Below are 23354 nucleotides of genomic sequence, written 5' to 3'. Positions count from 1 at the left end.
TATAACATGTGTGAAACCTATGGTTTTTTAAGTGAATTTGCAAGGTTTTTTAAATGCTAATTCCTAACTATAACGTGTGTGAAACCTATGGTTTTTTCAGTGAATTTGTACGGTTTTTTAAATGCTAATTTATTTATGTATTTTTTTTTACATATTTATTTTACAATAAACTACGTATTAAAAAAGAGGGATTATCCGAAACTTCCCATACTATATTTGTTGCCCAAACTACATAAAAACAACATCAGACCTCCTGGTCGCCCTATTGTTTCTTCTCTAGGGAGTGTAAGTGAACACATCTCAAAATATGTTGACCATTTCCTGAGGGACACAAAAGACTTTCTTGGTAAAATTGAGAATCTGATTTGGGAGCCTGACTACCTGTTTATTGTGTTGGATGTCCAGTCCCTGTACACAATAATTAATCACCAGCATGGTTTGGAAGCTTGTGAATATTTTCTTAGGCAAAGACCTATCAGATATCGGGAACATAGTCGCATGGTAATTGAGATGATTGATTTCTGTCTTAAAAATAACATCTTTTCCTTCAATGGCGCCCTCTATAGGCAGGTGAATGGTACTGCGATGGGTTCTTGCGTTGCTCCCAGTTTCGCCAATCTGTTCATGGGCTACTGGGAGCAAGAAATTTCAGCCAGCAGTACTCTGCAAGTTGATCTCCGTAAAGTCATCATGTGGCTTCGCTACATAGATGATTTGTTCATCGTCTGGAATGGTTCCAGGGGTGATGCCGAGGAGTTCATCAAAAAACTGAATGCTAACAGCTACAATATTGTTCTAACTGGTAGCATTAACGCCACTAAAATCGACTTTCTAGATGTAGGACTAGAAGTCAAACAGAACAAGGTGTATACCACTCTCTTTCGGAAAGCCACAGCAGGGAACAGCATTCTACATGCCCTCAGTAGCCACCCTGATATGCTCAAATGGAGCATACCTTACGGGGAGTTGCTGAGGGCTAAGAGGAATTGCAACAGCCCAGATGCCTACTCAGCTGAGAGGGATAACATCATGAGTAGATTCCAAACCAGAGGCTATCCTAACTGGGTCCTTAAGAAAGCGAAGGAACGTGCAGATGGGATTAGTAGGGCTGATACCCTCAAAGACAAAGTTGACAATGAGGATGAAGCCAAGAATACGGGTGTCCGCATGATTCTCACATACAACTCAGATGCACATAAGATCAAACGCATCTTTGCCAAACACTGGGACATTTTGAAAACCGATGGGGTGGTAGGCACCCTTATTACAGATAGGCCCACTATAACATATAGGAGGGATAGGAACATCCGTGACATAGTGGTAAGAAATGACATCACTGACTACACCATCAACACCGGTCATGGCCTCGTGGGATTTTTCCCATGTGGTCATTGCAAAGCATGCAAAAACAGCAAGTTTAAGGACAATCTGGAGTATAGAGGGGTATCTAAGAAAATCGCCCAATTTCTAACGTGCAGTACCTGTTTTGTTATCTACGCTGTAGAGTGCACATATAAACTTTGGTATATTGGGAGCACTACCTGTCCAGCTAAAAAGAGGGTTTTGGAACATCTGAGAGCCATAACCAATAATGACCAAAAATATCCTGTCGCACGTCATTTTCATGAAAGACATTTTTCTAACATTTCTGACATGAGTTATCTCATTCTTGAACACATCCCTAGAAATCCCAGAGGTGGGGACAGGACTCTCACCCTCAGACAACGAGAGTCTAGGTACATCATAGATTTTCAAACCAGAAGCCCGGGTGGCTTGAATATGGATGAAGAAATGTCAATCCATCTGAAAGAGGGATCCTTGGCTTAATTCATTTGATGATGTGTTGAATACACTACCTGCTGCATTCTTGTAATTATTAATCTGTTGATCTTATCGATTTGTATATCTGATTTTTATATTTCTGCTTTTTGCTCTATGTGACTTCATTGCATCTTTATTATTCTTATGTATTTATTTTGAGCTATGATGTTTCCGGTGTATAATGATAGATATTTTTAATGTATTTTTTACAGGAGAGAAGGAAGGAGCCCTTCACTTACACTCACCGGCACAGGCATCCTACCCTTTTCCTAATAATAATAATAATAAAGCCACTTATAGAGCGTCTGGTTACACTCAAAACGGTGTGTCCCCGCGCTAAGAAATGCTAATGCCTCCCCGAAAGGCTGAGGACCGGGACTAAAATAAAACCTAGGCTAGAAAGAGAAAATTATTAACATGGGAAAAGGTAAGTTTTAAGCTTAAGTCTAAATCTAGTTTCGGAGGGTTCCATGCGCAAGTCAAGAGGGAGGTTGTTCCAGTGCCTACTCACTAGAAGGCGAAAGGAGCTACCTCCCATCCTGGTCCTGCGTACGCGAGGAAGCTGGAACAGCATCGCTCCAGCAGATCTCAGGTTACGAGTAGGGCGATGGATAATAATAAGATTTCGCAGGTAACCTGGACCTTTTCCCTGGGCAATGCGATGGGCAAGGCAAAGTGCTTTAAACTTGATGCGCTCTTCAATAGGGAGCCAGTGAAGTTTCCGTAATGCTGTTTTTCCAGAAGCCCTGCGAGGAAGATTGAGTACCAGGCGGGCGGCAGCATTTTGGACGCACTGCAATTGGTGTATGCCTTTTCTGCTTAGGCCTAGGAGAAGAGCATTGCCGTAGTCCAAGTGTGGAGTGACTAGGGCATGAATCAATGTTTTCCTGGCACTAATAGGGAGCAGAGTGAGAACTTTCCGAAGTGTTTTTAATATTCCAAAACATTTTCCCTTAATTTTACTAATCTGTTGTTTGAAAGAAAGCTCCGCATCCAGCCAAATTCCTAGATTTCTAACGGAGTCTGCCGGGACGGGGATCGCACCTAATTCTGATGGCCACCAAGCCTGTGTCCAGGCAGAGGGGGATTTTCCAACCACCAACAGTTCTGTTTTATCGCCATTAAGGCGTAGGCAGTTGTTGTTCATCCACTCTGCCACGGACCGCATGCAGTTGGAGAATTTTATGGCATCCTCTGCCTGATTGTTGGTAAGTTTAATTATTAGTTGGGTATCGTCAGCATATGTGACGATATCCACACCAAAAGCATCCACAATATGTGCTAGGGGCTCCATGTAAAGGTTAAACAGCGTGGGGCTCAGACTTGATCCCTGTGGCACCCCATGCCTCAACTTACGAAGAGTCGATTTGTACGGAGGGCAGTGTACCTGAAAACTCCTGTTTTCTAAAAAAGATTCTACCTATTTCAGGGCTGGTCCTTCAACTCCCAAGTCTGAGAGGCGAGACAGCAGCGTCGAGTGCAGCATGGTGTCAAAAGCTGCACTAAGATCTAATAGAACCAACGCTGCCGTCTGCCCCTCAACAGCAAGTTGTCTCAAACATTCAGTGGAGAAGAGAACCACCAACTCTGTAGAGTGACCTGTTCTAAACCCTGACTGCGTGGAGTGGAGAAGAGAGTTCTCCTCAATGAACTTCATGAGTTGACTGTTTACTACCTTCTCCACAACTTTCCCACAAAAGGGGAGGAGAGAAATAGGGCGAAGATTTTGTAACTGGGAAATGTGAATATTGGATTTCTTTTTCAGGGGTATAACCTGTGCCGTTTTCCATGCATTAGGCACATGGCATTCCTGAAAAGATAAGAAAATCATGTGTTCAATCTGCTCAATCATGCAGTCACATATTCCCTTACAGCGATTAGGAGAGATCACGTCAAGGGGAGAGCCGGTCTGAATGCCATTAACGATGGTAAGCAAATCTAGCCTCTCAGGAACTTTAAAGCATGTCAGATGAGGCATGGTAGCAGCATCATTTCTCACTACCGAATATTTAGTCGGCATGCTACCTGTAAAGGTGGCGTGTATTAAATCCACTTTATTTACAAAGAAATCTGCGATATCATCACATAATTCATTAGAGTAAATATCTTGGGCCTCTAGTCTAGTAGGAACCGTAAGCTCTTTATAGATTGAGAAAAGTTCCTTAGTGGGATTTTTCCCCGATTCAATACCTTCTTTGAAATGAGCACCTTTGGCTGCTCTTATGAGTTTGTAATATGATTTAAGTTCTCTTTTGTAATTCAGCTTATCCTCAGAATTGTAGTTTTTCCTCCAACTACGTTCAGTATTTTTACATTTAGCTTTAGCTTCTTTAAGTTCTTTAGAAAACCAGGGAGCGGTCTTAGTTTTCCTGGCAGGGGACTTAAGTGTCCATGGTGCTACTATGTCCAAAGCCCTAGGCATCCATTTTTCATAATCAGCCCAAGCTTTAAGCAAAGTATCACTGGGAAGCGGGGATTCTTTAAGTAGAGCGGATTTAAAGTTTTCCTGCGTAAACTTCTTCCAGTCTCTACGTTTCTGAAGCCTAGGTTTAATCAAACTATAATCATGGGGGCCAATTTCAACCTCAAAACGAATAGCGAAATGGTCTGACCATGTAATTTGTAATGGTGTGGCAACTTTCACACCTTCCCAGTTAGCAAAAATGGGGTCTAGAAGGTGGCCCAAATGATGTGACGGGGATATAGATTGCAGTTTGAGCGACTGTGATTTCAAGGCATCTATCACAACCTGTGCCTCCTTACAATTAGGGTCCTCAAAGTGAAAATTGAGGTCTCCTAAAATAAGAAATTTCTTGTAGCGAAGTGCATGCTGAGTTATCAGCTCTATCAGATTATTGCAGAACTGTGAAGTCTTGCCTGGGGCCGGTATAAAAAGAGTCCATTAATAGTATTTTTGGGGTTTTAATCGTAAAGAAACCACCCTCACTATTGGGTAATGTAACCTTCTCTAAGGTGCAGTGTAGGTCGTTTTTATAAATCATTGCCAATCCCCCACCTTTCTGCCTTTCTCTATCAATTCTAAGCAGGCTGTATCCTACGGGGACAGCTTCCAGGGTTTCGGGGGTTGAGGCTTCATCCAACCATGTCTCTGTTAAAAAGAGGACATCAAGATTACCCTCAAGCACCAAATCATGTATTTCTAATTTGTGCTTTTTGAGGGATCTACAGTTTAATAATGTCAACTTCATGTTTAACGGCCTCAACTCCTCCTTTCTCCCCCCACCAATGGAAAACCCGCAAGTCACACATTGTAACATAGGAGAGACCACTGATAAAATATGGCGGCAGCTGTCTTGCACATTAGAGCGAAGGGCAAGTAGGTCACCAATAGTGTACCTAATGTATAATTTGTCATTTCTGTCATTGGAGGGAAAAGAGGCAGGGGTACTGGCCCCGAGCCCCGGTCGGCCGCGGACGGGCGCAGACGGGCTTGCCTTAGGCGCGCCTTTGGCGGGCCGTCGGCGCGCCCGCTGCGCCCGCCCGCTGCGCGGACGGGGATGTAACATCCTTATATCCAGTAAAATGCGTGACGGAAGCGTCCAACTACTGGAGCGCTCTCGTATTCCTACCGCCAAGATGGCTTCCCTCCTAGCCTGCCGGCGCCAGCACCTAACTCAGCTGCACCGGTCAGGAAATGACAACGTGGGGCCTCGGAGCAGCGAGAAACTTGCACCGAGGGAACAGTAGCGTTAGCAGGTAAAAAAGCACTGTTTAAAATATATTACACTGTTTTTAAAATTGATTCTGCAAATAGCGAGTGGGTGCCCGTGGGCAGAGAGATAGCAAGAAAAGAGCCCCCGGCTTCCGCCTCAGGGGTGAGCAAGAGCAAGTGTTATTCTTCACTAGCTCATCACTTCATCATCTTTCACCAGCAGTTCCATTTCAAAGTATACAAGCACGGTCTCTGGTCTCACACGAGGTTAAAGATAAGTTCGATTGGCCTGTTGCCAATTTTTTGTTTCTTTGGTTCTATTCAATACTTTCGGTCAGGATATAGATCTATTTTAGATAAACTTTGACTGCAACTATTGCAACCTGTGTCTGTGACAGCAGCTAGTGAGCAGGCAGTTTGGGCACTTGCCCGTATACTTAGATACTAGACTGAGATCTGTTTCAGTCAGGTCACATTGTCTTGTGTGTACACTGCATTTGGTTACCTGCTTCGTGCATTACTTGATGGTTACATGAACCTAGCCAGGATTTCCTTGCAGTCAACATGTTACTTGAGGCATCTATCCGCCTGCATTTCACTATTAGTGCACTTGCCTATCACTATTAGTACATGGACCCTCTGGATACTGTTACACTATGTATTTCAGCCTTGAATGTATTGATTATTATGTCAGTGGTACCATTTGTTGTTTTATCTTGATTTCTCCTTTTGATATGCTGACATACAGTATGTTTCCATTCTGTTGATATCACACCTGGTTGCATAACATTCTTCGATGGCCGCTACAACACCATTGTATTTGATATCTGTTTGTACCATATGCCAGTCATATCGTTAATTCACTTATCTTGATTTCTTTTGACATGTTTACCCACATGTTACACAGATGTATATACACGTTCTTTTTCCATTGTGGTTGACATTACCTTTGGTTACTAACCGTTCCAAGATGGCCGCTATACTTACAGCCATGTAACCCTTGCTGTGAGTCCTTTGTTGATTGTGATCACCTTCAACATCAACCGTGAATGCTTTATTTAATGGCTGCCTTTACATGCACTTTCACACGTGAACAAGGCTTCTGCCGAAACGCGTAGTGTGAATTAAAACTCTTGGAATTTGTTACCTGGCTGCCTGCCTGTTTCTTACTGAGAGTGCACGATACATTTTTGCTCGTTGTTTTGGATATATATATATATATATATATATATATATATAAATCGTTAGGACAAAAAACATGGCAACTTTCTAAAAGTTGCACTTTCATAATTGCGACTTAAAATCCAACTATACCATTCAATATGATGTTAAATTATAATTCCCCAGACACCCAACATTTCAGGGTCAGACTGATTTGCAAATAGCCATGTCTGAACTGGGTTGGCAGAGTGGGCTAAAGAACGGTGATGGATTAAACCCAGATCAGTTGACTGGGAGTGAGTGCTTGCAATGTTCAACACTCCGTCTATCATTTCCTTTGGTTTTTGCTTTGTTCGCCATAAGTTGGCAGGGTATGCTCAGACGTGAGTCCCTTGCTCACTTTGCCACTGGATTCAAGCAAGCCTGGCTGAAGATGGCTGAAATGCCAGAAACTGGTCCTAGGAAGCTTGTTTCCAGTCCAGGAAAGACATGGCTTGGCAGTTCGGGCTGGACTGTTCCCATGAGGCACAGGGTCAGACTGATTTACATATGGCCATGTCTGAACTGGGGTGGCAGAGTGGGCTAAAGAACGGTGATGGATTAAACCCAGATCAGTTGACTGGGGGTGAGTGCTTGTAATGTTCAACACTCCGTCCATCATTTCATTAGTTTTGCTTTGTTCGCCATAAGTTGGCAGGGTATGCTCAGACGTGAGTCCCTTGCTCACTTTGCCACTGGATTCAAGTAAGCCTGGCTGAAGACGGCTGAAATGCCAGAAACCGGTCCTAGGAAGATTGTTTCCGGTCCAGGGAAGACATGGCTTGGCAGTTCGGGCTGGACTGTTCCCATGAGGCACAGGGTCAGACTGATTTGCATATGGCCATGTCTGAACTGGGGTGACAGAGTGGGCTAAAGAACGGTGATGGATTAAACCCAGATCAGTTGACTGGGGGTGAGTGCTTGCAATGTTCAACACTCCATCCATCATTTCCTTTGGTTTTTGCTTTGTTCGCCATAAGTCGGCAGGGTATGCTCAGACGTGAGTCCCCTGCTCACTTTGCCACTGGATTCAAGCAAGTCTGTCTGAAGACGGCTGAAATGCCAGAAACCGGTCCTAGGAAGCTTGTTTCCGGTCCAGGGAAGACATGGCTTGGCAGTTCGGGCTGGACTGTTCCCATGAGGCACAGGGTCAGACTGATTTGCAAATGGCCATGTCTGACCTGGGGTGGCAGAGTGGGCTAAAGAACGGTGATGGATTAAACCCAGATCAGTTGACTGGGGGTGAGTGCTTGCAATGTTCAACACTCCGTCCATCATTTCCTTTGGTTTTTGCTTTGTTCGCCATAAGTTGGCAGGGTATGCTCAGACGTGAGTCCCTTGCTCACTTTGCCACTGGATTCAAGCAAGCCTGGCTGAAGACGGCTGAAATGCCAGAAACCCGTCCTAGGAAGCTTGTTTCCGGTCCAGGGAAGACATGGCTTGGCAGTTCAGGCTGGACTGTTCCCATGAGGCACAGGGTCAGACTGATTTGCATATGGCCATGTCTGAACTGGGGTGGCAGAGTGGGCTAAAGAACGGTGATGGATTAAACCCAGATCAGTTGACTGGGGGTGAGTGCTTGCAATGTTCATGACTCCGTCCATCATTTGCTTTGGTTTTTGCCCATTCAAAAATTACCACTTATTAAATGTAATTAGGCAACCCAATATTATCATATGGGAGAGGTAGGTCTCACAGTAGTGAAAAATGAATTTGAGAGTTTTGTAAAACTCAAAACATACATGTCCAATTATTTTAATACACTGCACCTCTGCCCCATGGGCTGTTTATATATATTGAAAAGGGAGGTTTAGGCCTGGCAAAAGATTTATTTTGCCAGGTCGAAATGGCAGTTTAAAATTGCACACACAGGCAGCAATGGCAGGCCCAGAGCATGTTTAAAAAGCATACTTAAATGAGTGGTACAATAGGTGCTGCAGGCCACTAGTAGCATTTAATTTACTGGCACTGGGTACATGTAGCAACACTTTACTAGGGACTTACAAGTCAATTAAATGAGTCAATTGGGTGTAAATCAATGAACTGAGTCAATTGAGGAAGAGCACAAGCACTTCAGGACTGGTAGCAGTGGTAAAGTGTAGAGAGTACTAAAAACCAACAAACATGGGTGCAGAAAAAAAAGTTTGGGGGTGACCCTGCAGAGAGGGCCAAGTCCAACAATTGGGATGCAATATTAAATCTAATAATCTCTCTGGCTGCGAAACACCTACACATTTTATTTTTGGACTTTTTGTAATATTTATTAAATGGGCAACTTTACTGGTAAAGTTGGATTTTTAATAGATATTATCAAAGATTTACTTGTAGGAAGTTACATTTGCCCTGCCTAAAGCCTCTGAGCACCCATTTGCATGCGCTTCAACTGTTACCTGGCAGCTGAATAGCCCCCTTGATGAGGGGTGAAAATTGCTCCCAGAGCTGGACAAAGTCCTAGGGTGTGGGGAGGTGTTTTTGCTTCTGTCCTTCTGGCAGGACAATTTTGCCTTTTTCATAAACCTGATTACTTTCAAAGAGGCCTACCCTGTCACAGGAAACAGTTAGCTAGCACCTGAGTAGGCCCTTCCTTTGTTCCTCCAGTCATGCAGGCACCTATCCCAGTGGTAGAGGAGTTTCGCCTATTACTGATTAGAGTGAGCAATTTTTTTGGGCCACATCCCTAAGTTGGGCACAAAGGTTCTGCACAGAGAAGGAACATTTTTGCCACCTACCAGGGCATCTGAACCGGGGGTAGCACTTGTTACTGTGGTTTATCGAGATGCTCTGAAAGTGTTCAAAACTGTGTCTGCTGCCTTCCTGCATGCCACATTTGATTATAGGATTTCCCTGCTCTCCACGGACCAGTTGTGAGATGAGGAAAGGAACCTCACACTCTCCCCTTTTGTTTTACAGAATGAGTGCTGCAGTGGACACACTGATTGGTGCCTGTATCCCCCAATATCACATAATTACCTGAAATGTGCGTGGCATGGCCACTCTACCAAAATGCTATTGTATCTATGCTTGTCTCAAGCAGGGTCACATACAAATAGCTATGCTCCATGAAACACACCTTAATGCCACTGAATTACATAAGCTTCGCACTAAATGGAAAGGGCAGGTACATGGTATTTCAGTGTCCTCCTTTGGTCGTGGTGTTCTAATATGAATCGCAACAGGAGTACTGTATGTCATGACTACACACACGGTGGATGCAGTGTGCCGATATGTGATTCTGGAAGGCCACCTGGATGGTGCACTCCTTGCATTGGCTGCGATCTATGCTCCCAGCACGTATCAAGGGGAGTTTTTAGACATTCTTACACCGGCGCTCTTTGAGGATCCATCTTCCCCTGGAGTCGGGGCAGGAATTTTAACTGCATCCTGGATGTAGACCTAGACCGTTCTATGCCCCCCCCCCTCCGGACGGCTGCTACTAGACGTGCTGCTCACCTAACGCAAATGTGTCTTCAGTATGTATGGCGGTTCCTGCACCCACTGGACCATGAGTACTCCTTCTACTCACAGGTACACGACGTGCACACCAGAAATGAGCTGCTGCTTGCCCTGTGATGGGGAACTTCAACATCCAGTTATACCCACTTGGTAACTACAGGTGGAGGCTATGACTGATCCACCTTTTCGCCCAGATCTAGTACAATGCATAGACCAATACTTCGCACTCACTTCGGCACTGCGGCATCTTAGGCCATTGAGTGGGATGCCCATAAGGTGGTGGTTTGTGGCCACTGTTTATCGGCTTCCTGGGGGATAGGTAAATGTTTGCTGAGGGACTTTTCGACCATCAAGAGCGACCTTTGTTCCTTAGAAATATGAGCCGCCAATCACACGGCTTTGGTCGAGCAGCTTCACTGGCTGAGCAAGCAGCGCAATAATGCCAAGATGATCTTGAGCAAACACGACTACAGGTGGCACACAGCCCTGCAGCATGCTGAGGAGGACTGCTCGATGAGATTACTGGCTTGGCTTGCACATGAGGACCAACAGCGTGTCCCCATAGGTGCAATCTGCTGTGATGACAACGGGCTGCTTACCTCGCAGCTGGACATCAACAGGGCCTTCCATGATTATTATCGGGATCTTTATGCTGCCCCAGTCCTAACAGCCTAAAACCACATGTGTGAAGTTTTTGGCACCCTCCAGCTGGTGCATCTGAATGTCTTACAGCAGGTCGAGCTGGATGAACCATTGCAACTCAAGGAGGTATGCACGGCCATATCTCAGATGGCTCGTAACAAGACCACGGGCACTGATGCCTTACTGGTTGAATGTAACACCACCTTCCTCACGCAAACCACTCAACACCTTTGTGATGTGTTTAACAAGGCAGGGAGTGGAGTCATCTACCAGAATCACTTTGTGAGGCCCAGATTGTGGTTCTGGCCAAACCCAGTAGAGACTAGTTCGATGTTCATGCATACTGCACCCTCTCCCTGCTTAATCTGGTTTGTGAAAATGATATCGGGAAAAATAGGATACATTTTGTGCAAACACACACAGAGTTAATGCCTGCAACTTCTATGCAGAAGTTCCAAGTTAAAAGCAGCTTTAGGCCTCAGAAGAAATACAGGCCCAGGCCTCTGCATGAGAAATAGGTCAGAAAATGCATGTTACAGGGACAATAAGTTTAGCTGAACTTATCAGGTCACACAGTTTGTTGAAAGGTCGGGAAATGGCCTGCAGTCACAAAGGTAAGATACTGTATGAAGCGTAGATCATATCTTCTTCCAGACTCAGGAAACCAGTAGTGTTTTAAATGTTGGAACTACAAAAACCACAAACCACAAGCCCATCTGTTAGAGACTGAGCTGGAAGGTGTCAATCATGTCTTTTGCAATCGTGTTACTAATGCATGCACACATAGATTAAGCATGCACACAGGATGGACTGGCCCAGGTGCAAGTCTTGCCCCTGCTCATAAGTCGTTTCTGTTAAAAACCACAGGTGAGGGGTCAGATAAGCATGGCCAAAAAGCGTTAGGCAAAAATATAACCACTTGCTTCACAGGAAAACAGATGTGTGTAAAAAGTTGCTAATAACGTATGAGAACAGGAAAACCACCGAGGAGGTTTCCACCAATATGAGATGCGAGGGCCATGTGACCCCTATCTATATGTGTTTTGTTTTCAGGAAATTCTTGTAAACTGCTGATTTTAATCTACTCATTTGTGACGTAAATCCTATGCTTGTATCTTTTTTCTCTTGTGGTTTTAGCGTATATAAGCCACTGTTTTTGAACTGTTCGTTGGACATCAGACTCCAGTCTCTGCTGAGCCTGGCTGATCTTCCCAGCTGATTAATGCATTAAACCATATTGTATTGTCAACCTGCCCCTGTGTAATTCTTACAGAGATCTTTTCCCTTCAACATCGTGGTGAGCTGAGCCAGGACATCCACTTCTTCTTTCCTCCTGCCACACCCTGGGCACCGCCTGTCCTTATGGAAATTGTTTTGCGCAACTAAAAGAAGGTAAGAAGACGCCGGTTAGAAAGGTCTTCCCATTTCAGGTGAGGGACAGGTGAGGCTTGGGAGTTGGCTTTCTTCAAAGGTTAGAACAGTGCAAATGTCGTCCCTTATACCTTACAGGTAACATGTTGACAGTATAATGTGTCTTATGGTATTATTATTTTTTTAATATAAATGTTAATATGTGGGGAAATGCATGCATGATTGCTCACTGACACAATAACAAGGACAAGCGCTCCGGTGATAAGTCCGGAAGGTACGAGGGGACCTGGCTAAAAGGGCCAGAAGTGGTCAGGAAAGAGTAGGACTCGAAGCTGGACAGTCAGCGTACGTTCTGACGTTGTGGGAAAGAAATAGGTGAAAATCTGGTGTTCATTGGAACTTTATTCTGAGTAAGAGCAGAACAATTCGAGTCATCTCAGACTTTAAGTCTGAAAGTCACAGTTTGTAGTTACAGGCAGTGAAGTATATCCTCCTTTTGAGTTCGGGAGAAGTGACCAGCTACAGAAGCAGCAGTAGTAATAGGTTTTGCCCTAGTATAGTAGTAGTTTTGCCCTAGTATGAAGTTTTAGAGTACATTAATATGCCTATGCAGATGTGAATAGAAGTAAGGACATACATGAATGTCATTTTGTAGTTTGTGCTGTTTATACTTAGGATTTCTGAATTGTGTGAAATACTGTTGAGTTTTAGGAAAAGGATTTTTTCTTTAGAAAATTGTCTCAAGGACGCACAGGTACCCAACCACAACCGGTTCCCAAATTAATCATCAATTTTTATAACGGTCTCCCTGTGGCCCTTTCTAACGGTACTGACCCTGGTTGGACAGCAATCCCAATACCATCAGATAACAGTTTGATGTCAGAGGTTTGTGAGCGCCTTGGTATTGATTATACATCACCACTGGGTCTCCTAACAACATACATTGATGTGACAGTAAAACGCCTGTCAGATAACTAAAAAGATCAGTCCAAAGGATTAAACACAAAGACAGTGTCCTCCACATTACAGTGATTAAGAGTAGTGTACAGCAACCTCATGAACCCCACAACAAATACTGATGCTATCAATTATTATCCCTATAGTCAAACCTTAGAGCCTCCAGATTGGAGCCTAGAAAAACTATCAAATAGTATAGATGAGGACCTAAATAGCTATTTTCAAGGTACACATACCATAGAAGAAATAACAGATAGACTTGATAGGAACGTCCTTCATTTTCTTGCAGGTGATTCTGAACAGGACCTTTCCACACTTAAGATATTGGAAGTGGTTTTGAATTCTACAAAACCTATTGCAGTGGTTCACCCCACTGTGAGACACCCCCCAGAAGGCCCCCCAAGAAATTAACTCATCACCTATGTGAGTAGCAAGGAGAAATAGCTTGGATTAAATCTACCATAATACCCCACGAGGTAGATAAGGGTATCAGGTGGAAAGTATAATAGAACTGAAAATAGGCAATATCATTAGGAAGAGTGAACACTTATAACAGGGACAAGTTAGGCCCAAATATAAGCCTAAACAGGGGCCAAGTGCACCACATAAATAATGGGGACCCCTTTAGAACACATGGTTAAGGTGTTCCCTGGCGACAAGAACAAAACAGAGAAATATTGTAAGGAGTGGCATAAGGCAACATCAAAATTTGAACATACAATGCCTCAAAGGGGCTCATTTGACAACATAACGTTAGATCATATAGCCACCCTTTTACAAAGCAAATATAATGGGAAGAAATTATAAAAAAGGAAGACCATCTTAGATCAGTGGAAGGTATTTTGTGAAACACATGAGAAGGAGGCTGAGATTAGGCCCCAGTCCTCTCCTTCAGCTCCTCCACTCCCGTACCGAGAGGCACAAGGAAGTTTAAACATTGCAAAGGTACAGGGCATGTATACAATGCAGGCTAATACATCAAACACACCTCCCGCCTCCTCACATCTGCCTGCTGTAGGATATTCAGATCCTGACTGTAGCCCACCATCAGAATCAACTTCCAAACACAGTGATTATGTCCGGCTAACGCCACGCCCAAGAATGGCTAGCACACCTCGGGAGATGTCAGGGGGAGACAACAATAAATATGTAGGAACAGTGGATGCTACCTTTACACTTCATTTAGAAGATTAAACTGCCCCTACCGAGAAAGATAAAAGTGAAGGTCAGCACCCAAAATTAGATTCAAAGGACACACAGAGAGGACATGTTACTAGGAAAGCAGTCAGCGCTCCAAGGAATTCAAGCCCCGAGAGTGAGAGGAGGACAGGAAAGTTAGCCTTTACACCAAAAATACCTCCTGCAGAACGCTGGAGGCTAATAGAGGAGGGTGGCGATAACAAGTGGGTCAAGATAAGGAAAGATGGACAGATGGACACAAGAACAACCTGGGAAAAAGAGGAGGTGCCCTTGTGGCATCGGAAGAGACTAGACAGGTCACAAATGATGGAGCACCAAAGCTCGGAGGACTTCCTCCGTGCACATAACCTCTTAGGTAAAGACATGAGGTCAGACAGATCCTACATAGGATCAGATGGGGCATTAGATGATGTTACAGAGCATGTTAAAAGAATGTCCATCATTAACGACTATGATAGAGAACAGTCACAATTTGCCTGTGAGGGTGGAGACACCAACAAGGGTGCTGAGGGCTTACAGAGGAGACAGCGAGAGTTAAACAGATTGAGATTTGATGGAACTCATGCATGCCCTTATGAGAAGCAGGGGGCATTTAACATGACGGGAAGAATGACATTGAGAAAAGACACAGCACGCCTACTCCCTGTGCGCCCAGGCAGTGACCTGACACCCAATGAAATAGTGGCCCAACAAGAATAGAATTGGTACAATTTTGTCCCTTTTACTGACAATCTAGCAGGTTGGACAGAGGGACAAGCACCACAAATGACACCATGGCCACGAGATGGTTCTCTTGAGCCACGAGACATGGCAAATGCGGAGATGTGCATCCTTCACGGCATAGGGGATCCTGAGTGGGATTATCCTTATATGAAGGACAGCCTGAGAATATGGCAAAGATATGCCAGACAGTATGAATCACGTCACCCTACTGGACATAGGGACACGGTCCTGTCACAACTGCCCTTAATATTTAAAGGTTCAGGGTCGCCCCAATACATACCATGGCCCCAGATGGACAAAGAAAATCTTAAAAAACATCTGCCACCACTTGCTGAAGGGGCCGGGAAATGGATAGCTGCTTTTGAAAAACACACAGCAGGGATACCCCTTGCAATAGGCAACATTAAAAGTTTATTAAGCTCCCTTGTAGGAGATGAAACAGATACACTGTTCATAAAAGCAGGAGTAAAGGACGTGACATTGACTAATTCAAAATGTGATGCAGCACACTTCAATAAAGTAAGGGGAGTTGTTTGGACACAACTAAGACGAATGTACTCAGATAGGCCAGACATTGGATCGCTCATGGCACAGACAATGCAGCCAGATGAAGACCCAGCACAATTCCTAAGCTGAATGAAAGAGAAATGGACACAGGAGGTAGGGGAGAGATGGGATGTGACTGGACAAAATGCAAAACTGTTCTATAACATAGTGAAGAAGGGATTACCTGCTGAAGTGCAGGACAAACTAGACAACATAGTAGCCTTAGAAGCCAAACCATGGACTGAGATACAGGCTCACATAACACATTATTGTAAAAGGAGACAGGACAAGGAAAAGAGTGAGAAAGATAACATTGAGAAAGTAGCAGCTAAACTAGTACAACAGAAACTAGCAAAGAGGATAGAGGGAGGAACTGCCACTGCGGCTACCCACACGGCCGCAGTGTCTTTGGGTGTGCCACCTGAAAACACCACTTTGCAACCCCAATAATATGCCCCCAGATTTAATAGAAGGAATGGGCAAGGAGGGCGAGAAAGGTTTGGGGAAAATAGGCAAAACACATTCAGGGGCGGGCAAACATGTCACTAATGTAACATGCCTGGACATTTCATTAGAGAATGTAGGACCAAAAAGAACAACAAACAGGCAGGGGTAATATATGGCCAACAAACGGTACCACCTGGTCGCACTGTGGCACAGCCTGCCATGAGCCCCCAAGTGATATATCTTCCACAGCCCCAAATGCAGCCTCAACAACAGTTCCAGCCCTAACAGGTGCAACAACATGTGCCCCACATGCAGTATGGGCAGCAACAGGCAGTGGAGCCCACTGTACAACACCAGACCTTACAAGGTGGGGTAATGGTCAGAGAAGGAAACCCCTTTCAGCAAAATTATGTGGGACGATTTGCTCAATGAAGGTGCCCACAGAGTAGTCTCATGTGTCCAGTACTATCGATAACTCACAGGCCTGACGAGGAACCCACTGTGACGGTAGCCATAAATGACAGGGAATACAGCTTTCTCAGTGATACTGGGGCCACTAGGTCCTGTATCAACGAGAGAGGACTCCCACTGTCAAATTCATCAATGGACACACAGGGGTTCTCCGGGGAAGTGATGAGGGTTCTAATCACCAAACTTGTGGAGATGGAGATGGGGGGAGGTATGTTAACAGCAGTCTCTTATTCTCCCCCACGGCCCCAGCAAACTTGTTAGGACGTGATCTTATGGCAAAATTAAAAATGTCCATCCACTTTGAGGAGGATGCGACAATGGTTTGCGCAACACCAGGAATGTCTCGCACACGTATCATGAAAGTGGTCACTCGCCACCCAGATGGTGAACAAACCAGAGCTAGGCCTATAGACATCCCAGCCTTTAGTAGAGCAGTGTATACTATCATAGCAGAAACACCAGAACTAAAAGGAAAGCTAGTTGAATTGCCAAGGAACCTTCTGTTCCGCCACCAGAGCCCCTGGTCAGAAAAGCTGAATTTTGAAGTGTCAGGTTAAGATCTCATACTGGAGGTGGAAGCTGTGGAGATATCTTTCACCTGGGGGATGGTGATGGCCAGTGATTACACCTGTACGATGTGGGCCTGTGTCATCTTTCATGACCCCAATATAAAAGTAAAAGATATATCAGATGACCAGTTGTTTACTGATGAACACATAAGATCAGTGTTAGTTTTGCAAGACAGTATTCCATTGCGTACTACTTAGAGAGATAATTGTGCACTCTCAGTCTTAACACAGATGTTACAATACGCTGGAAACAAGGTCTGGAATACCAAAGACTGTTTCTGGTCCTAGTAAGGACAATGACCTTGCGCAGGTACACTCTGATTTGTGGACCAAAGGCCCCCACGATGTGGGCCTTGTCCGCACAGAACCCATTCAGAATAACCTTGAAGGAAGGAGCAATACTACCAAGGGTAAGGCAATACCCTCTATCCAAAGAAGCAGAGGAGGGCATCGCCCCAGTTATACAGGCATTGGTAGAGCAGGGAGTCATATACCCAGGTGTATCCCCCTGCAACACCCCGAATTACCCTGTCAGGAAGGCCAAGGGTAATTCATGGCACATGATTCAAGAACTGCGCCCCCTTAATGACATAGTGATAACGGAATTCCCTGTAGTACCTGACCCTTCCGTCATCCTGACTAACATACCCAAAGATGCTAAATACTTCTCAGTCATAAACTTGAAAAATGCATTACTTGACTGCATTCTCATTTTGTGGCTCCCAGTACCTCCATTCTCATTTACCTCAGGGGTACTGTGAGTCCCCTGTCTTCAACAGAGCAGTCAAGAATAACCTCGCTAATTTTCAAAGTGACAGCACAATACTGCAGTATGTCGATGACTTACTAATTTGTAGTGCCACAGAAGAACGGTGCAGAAACGACACTGTGTCTCTGCTTTTCACCCTCGCCCAACGAGGCTACAAAGTAGACAGAGACAAATTACAATATTGCCAGGAAGAAGTCTATTATTTGGGACAATTTCTATCGGCCTCAGGTCGCCGAGTTACACCTGAAAGAGCAGCATCAATTAGACAGATGACTGAGCCTGAGACAGTGACGGGAATGCAAAAGTTTTTGGGCCTATGCAAAACGGACAATGGGTTTTTGACTATAGCACCCTGATAGCCCCTTTGCTTGCAGCCATCAAACAGGCAAAGACACAGAAAAACAGAATAACATAGACTGGAGAAATGTGAGAAACATTTCACAAACTAAAGACAAAGATAACAAATGCACCAGTGTTGGGAACACCAGACTACACTAAAGAGTTTTTCCTTTTTTGCCACTGCAGTGGCCAGGTGATGACGGCTGTCCTCACCCAAAAGTATCCTTTAGGCCACAAACCAATTGCGTACTTTAGTGGCCTACTTGATCCTGTTATGAAAGGCCATTACCCCTGTGAGCAAGCTTTGGCAACAGCAGCCTTTGCAGTTGAGAAAAGCGCCCCCATTGTCATGGGTTCACCTCTGACGCTGTATGCAGAACATGCAGTGTTTGCAATAATTCAGAAGGTTAAGCCGACACTAACAACACAGAGAGTATCAGGCTATGAGATAATTTTATCACTACCATCTCTCAAGGTAGTCAAGTATCATACAGTCAACCCTGCTACTTTCTTTGCACCCCCTATTGAAGGTGCAGATAGTGACCTCCATGACTGTGCAACATATACTCCAGATGTATGTAGCCAAGCAAGAGAAGACCCCATTCCAAGTAGCGTCGTATATTTTGTAGATGGATCTTCCGCAATAGATCAGGACACAGGAATACGACATACAGGGGCAGCAGTGGTCAGAGCCATGCAGCATGATTCTTCAGATACTTTGCAGATAACAGAACAGATAACTTTGCCATCCCATTACTCTGCTCAAGCTGCTGAGCTAGTAGCACTGGTGTCAGCCCTTAAACAGGGTGAAGGCAAAACAATTACAGTGTATTCTGATTCCGCCTACGTCACTACAACAGTCCATTCCAGTATTATGCGGTGGAGCAAACAGGGATTCCTGAAATCCGATGGAAGCCCTGTCATGCATCGCCCTCTTTTAAAAGATCTGATTGTAGCTCTAGCTCTACCACATGCAGTCGCTGTAGTAAAATGTGCAGCTCACACCAATTCTCAAGACTTTGTGTCCCGTGGTAATGCCTTGGCTGATTGGGCAGCCAAGGAAGCAGCCAAACTCCCCCTAAACAATGTACCTGCCACAATTCTATTAACAACTGACACAGCAGCTAGCGACACAGATGCATCTCGTGATCCCCTGGACCCTTCTAGGCATTATACAGAAACATCTCACCTACATCTAAGAGAGATACAGGAAAATGCTCCAGACCATGAAAAGCAGTTGTGGGAATCTAGGGGATGCACACAGACAGGTACAGATTTAATATACAGACAGATATCCACAGGGAAGCCTGTCATGCCCCAAGCGGTACTACTTATAGCCTTGAACCAGCTACATTTTCCATCACACACTGCCAGAGACAACATGTCCCTCCAGATACGCCAGGATTGGTTTGTGCCCAACTTACATGAGATGATCACAATGTACTTATACACATGCACCGTGTGTCAGCAGTATTCCCCAAATCCCACCTTCAAGGTAATAACTTCTACAATACCCGACCCCAAGGACCCTTCAAGGAGTTGCACATTGATTATTTTGATATGATTGACAGATGCAACCGTTACCGGTATCTCATAGTTGTAGTCTGTCCATTTTCATGGTGGATCGAAGCAGGCCCTTGTTTGCACTGTGATGCCAAGTCTGCTGCCACTTTTCTGATCCGTGAGGTTATTCCGAGATGGGGAATTCCCGGAGGGATCAGATCCGACAATGGCATACACTTTCTGAATAACATCTTTTCCCATCTTACCACCTTGCTAGGAATAACACACAGGCTCTCATCAGCTTATGACCCTCAAAGTAATGGTATTGTGGAGCGCCTTAATGGCCTCCTCAAGAACAAATTGAGTAAACTGTGTGTCACCTTGAAAAAGAACTGGTTGAACTGTCTCCCATTAGCATTCTCTGCTCTCAGAAATACCCCAGGGTCAGATCACCATTTGACCCCACACCAAATAGTGACTGGGAGGCATATGAGTACATTTGTGCCCCCAACTAGACACAAGTTGCAAACTGAAAGCGCGCCTGAAGTTGTTCAAACTGAAATGTCTAACTATATTGCACAGCTAACAAAAGCCGCAAAGTTCTTCTCTAAACAGGTCACCCAGGCTGCAGATAAGCACACCAACGCACTTCCAGCAGATGACCAAAGACCACCTTTGCCAGTTGGAACTCTAGTGTACACAAAGAACTTTATACGTACCTGGAAGGACAGCAAATTCAACGGACCCTTCCCAGTAACTCACAGCACAGCTAATGCTGTGAAAGTACAAGGACATAAGCCATGGTACCATCTGAGGGACATTCGCCTGGCGCCGACCTTGCAATTTATCATTACGGACACCGAGCAGGATAAGGAGGGGGGAGAACAGGAGAAGCAACCGGAGTAAAGCCTCCCTCCAAAGCTTCAGCTTCAACAGACACTTATTTTAAGATATTTACTTTTCTTTTATTTTTCCTCCTCGGTGCGTTAATATTGATGATGATAGCCCTAGTCTATTTCGATTTTCTCTCTACATTAGATATCATGTGAATGCGTAGAAGTGTTGAAAATGATACTGATCATCACCCTCTCCACAATTCTCTGCTTGAAAATAGTTGGTACCAGCACATGCATAGTATAGGCCAATCTACAACTAATACCAGTTGTTATGTATGCTCCCTTATTCCCCATGCCACCGCGGTAGATTGATTGCATCACCCCAAGAAGGTACCCACGAATGTTACGCACTGTCTTTTGCACCTCTTTTTATGTAGAATAAAAGCACAGCTACAACCAATGTTAGTCCGGCAATGTCTCGAGTCAATACAACCTTATTTGACACCCCCCCTAGGGTCCTACAAATTCTGACAGAAAATGAAGACATAGTGAAGGAAGTATCAAAAATGAAGAAAGCAGGGCAGAGAAGAAACTATGCAGTTTGGGAAAAATGGATATTACAGCGGGGCTTTTTAGGAAAGTCTAATACATCATCCGAATGTAGTAACTATTCAGCCAAACCTCTGCCCCCTGACTGCGCAGCGAGGCCAGTACTCAATATTACAGGATCAGTATTTGTCAATGATAAATGGCACACTGGTGCCACATTCATATGTAGATCTATATCATTGTGGAATGGCACGAAAACAAATAACCCTTTAAAGTTTGATAGGGTAGTAGGACAATGTCAGCAAATATGGGATGCACACATATAGAGATATACCTGGACAGGAACTAACACACACCCTAGGGCAGCAATACAATTAACACAGTTTTCTCTTTGTTTTAGAGGAAATAGGACAGTAAAGGTGGGAAGAAACCTCAAATGCAATACCACCATGGACAACACCAACATGCAGGGGGGCACCGCCAGCCTGATGGACCACTTTTGGCAGTGTGGGGCCCGGCTCCACCTACAGCTACCCCCGAACTGGAGTGGTCTCTGTGCCCTGGTCACACTGCACACCCCCTGCTGGTGATACCAGGAGTGGTTATTAAGACATTGAATGACCATCCCATGAGCCGTCCAACGACCCTGCTGCATCACCATGTGAAGAAACGATATGCTGAGTACCACAACCTGAAAAGATGTTCTGCAAGAATACAGACTTTTTAATGATGCCCAGCTATTCTTTGGCAGCATTATACAATTTTTTCAGGCGAAAGCAACCGCCCGCTGGCTCCAGATCACAAGATGGGAGCTAATGAAGGCCACGGAAGATGGCTTCAATGCCAGAAAGGAAGAACTACGTGCCCCTAGATTAATGATGATGCAGCAAAGATACATTCTAGATTTAATGACGGCCATGGAGGGGGGGGTGTGCAAGAAGATTGGATCCACCTGCTGCACGTACGTGTCAGCCAATGATGCAGACAACGGGGCACTGACCGGGTCATTCGGACATGCATGATCTCCACAAGAAGATGGTCGAAGAGGGGGGTGCTCTGGATGAGTGGTTCAAGGGCTGGTTCGATTGGGTCCCATCCTGGATGTCGGGGTTGTTCAAGGCCTTGTTGCCTCTAATTGTTGAATTGTTTTCGATGTGCCTTGTATTCAGGTGATACTAGCCTGTTGCAAAAAGATGACAGCTAGCGTGGGAGGAGCATTCTTGGTCAGGAAAAGCACCACAGATGTCTTAGAACAGAGTGTTATATATGAGGAGATTCCCTTTGAGGATGGGAGATTAGGAGAAGAAGTAGTTGAAGAATCAACTAGAGGGGGGAATAATATATGGAAAAATAGGGTATATTTTGTGCAAACACACACAGAGTTAAGGCCTGCAACTTCTATGCAGAAGTTCAAAGTTAAAAGCAGCTTTACGCCTCATTGGAAATACAGGCCTAGGCCTCTGCATGAGAAATAGGTCAGAAAATGCATGTTACAGGGACAATGAGTTTAGCTGAACTTATTAGGTCACACAGTTTGTTGAAAGGCCGGGAAATGGCCTGCAGTCACAAAGATAAGCTACTGTATGAAGCGTAGATCATATCTTCTTCCAGACTTAGGAAACCAGTAGTGTTTTAAATGTTGGAACTATAAAAACCACAAACCACAAGCCCATCTGTTAGAGAGACTGAGCTGGAAGGTGTCAATCATGTCTTTTGCAATTGTGTTACTAATGCATGCACGCATAGATTAAGCATGCACACAGGATGGACTGGCCCAGGTGCAAGTCTTGCCCCTGCTCATAAGGCCCTTCTGTTAAAAACCACAGGACAGAGGTCAGATAAGCATGGCCAAAAAGCGTTAGGCAAAAATATAAAAACTTGCTTCACAGGAAAACAGATGTGTGTAAAAAGTTGCTAATAACGTATGGGAACAGGAAAACCACTGAGGAGGTTTCCGCCAATATGAGATGCGAGGGCCATGTGGCCCATATCTATATGTATTTTGTTGTCAGGAAATTCTTGTAATCTGCTGATTTTAATCTACTCTTTTGTGACGTAAATCCTATGCTTGTAACTTTTTTCTCTTGTGGTTTTAGCATATATAAGCCACTGCTTTTGAACTGTTCGTTGGACATCAGACTCCCGTCTCTGCTGAGCCTTGCTGATCTCCCCAGCTGATTAATGCATGAAACCATATTGTATTGTCAACCTGCTCCTGTGTTATTCTTACAGAGATATTTTCCCTTCAACAAAATCCTGGGCTGGATACCAGCAAAATGCCTCCT

The 23354-nt window shown here is 44.6% G+C and overlaps 2 pseudogenes; both read left to right on the top strand.

Moving 5' to 3' along the window:
- The first annotated feature begins 624 nt into the window (after positions 1-624).
- LOC146866075 (uncharacterized) lies at positions 625-16465 on the top strand (annotated as a pseudogene).
- Positions 16466-18377: 1912 nt separating this feature from the next.
- On the top strand, positions 18378-19290 carry LOC146866074 (uncharacterized; annotated as a pseudogene).
- The last annotated feature ends 4064 nt before the right edge of the window (positions 19291-23354 follow it).

The sequence above is a fragment of the Triturus cristatus genome, chromosome 2_1, assembly GCF_964204655.1.
Source record: "Triturus cristatus chromosome 2_1, aTriCri1.1, whole genome shotgun sequence".
In the NCBI taxonomy this organism is placed as follows: domain Eukaryota; kingdom Metazoa; phylum Chordata; class Amphibia; order Caudata; family Salamandridae; genus Triturus; species Triturus cristatus.
Note: the sequence above shows the minus strand (reverse complement) of the source record. Positions and strands in the feature narration are given on the sequence as shown.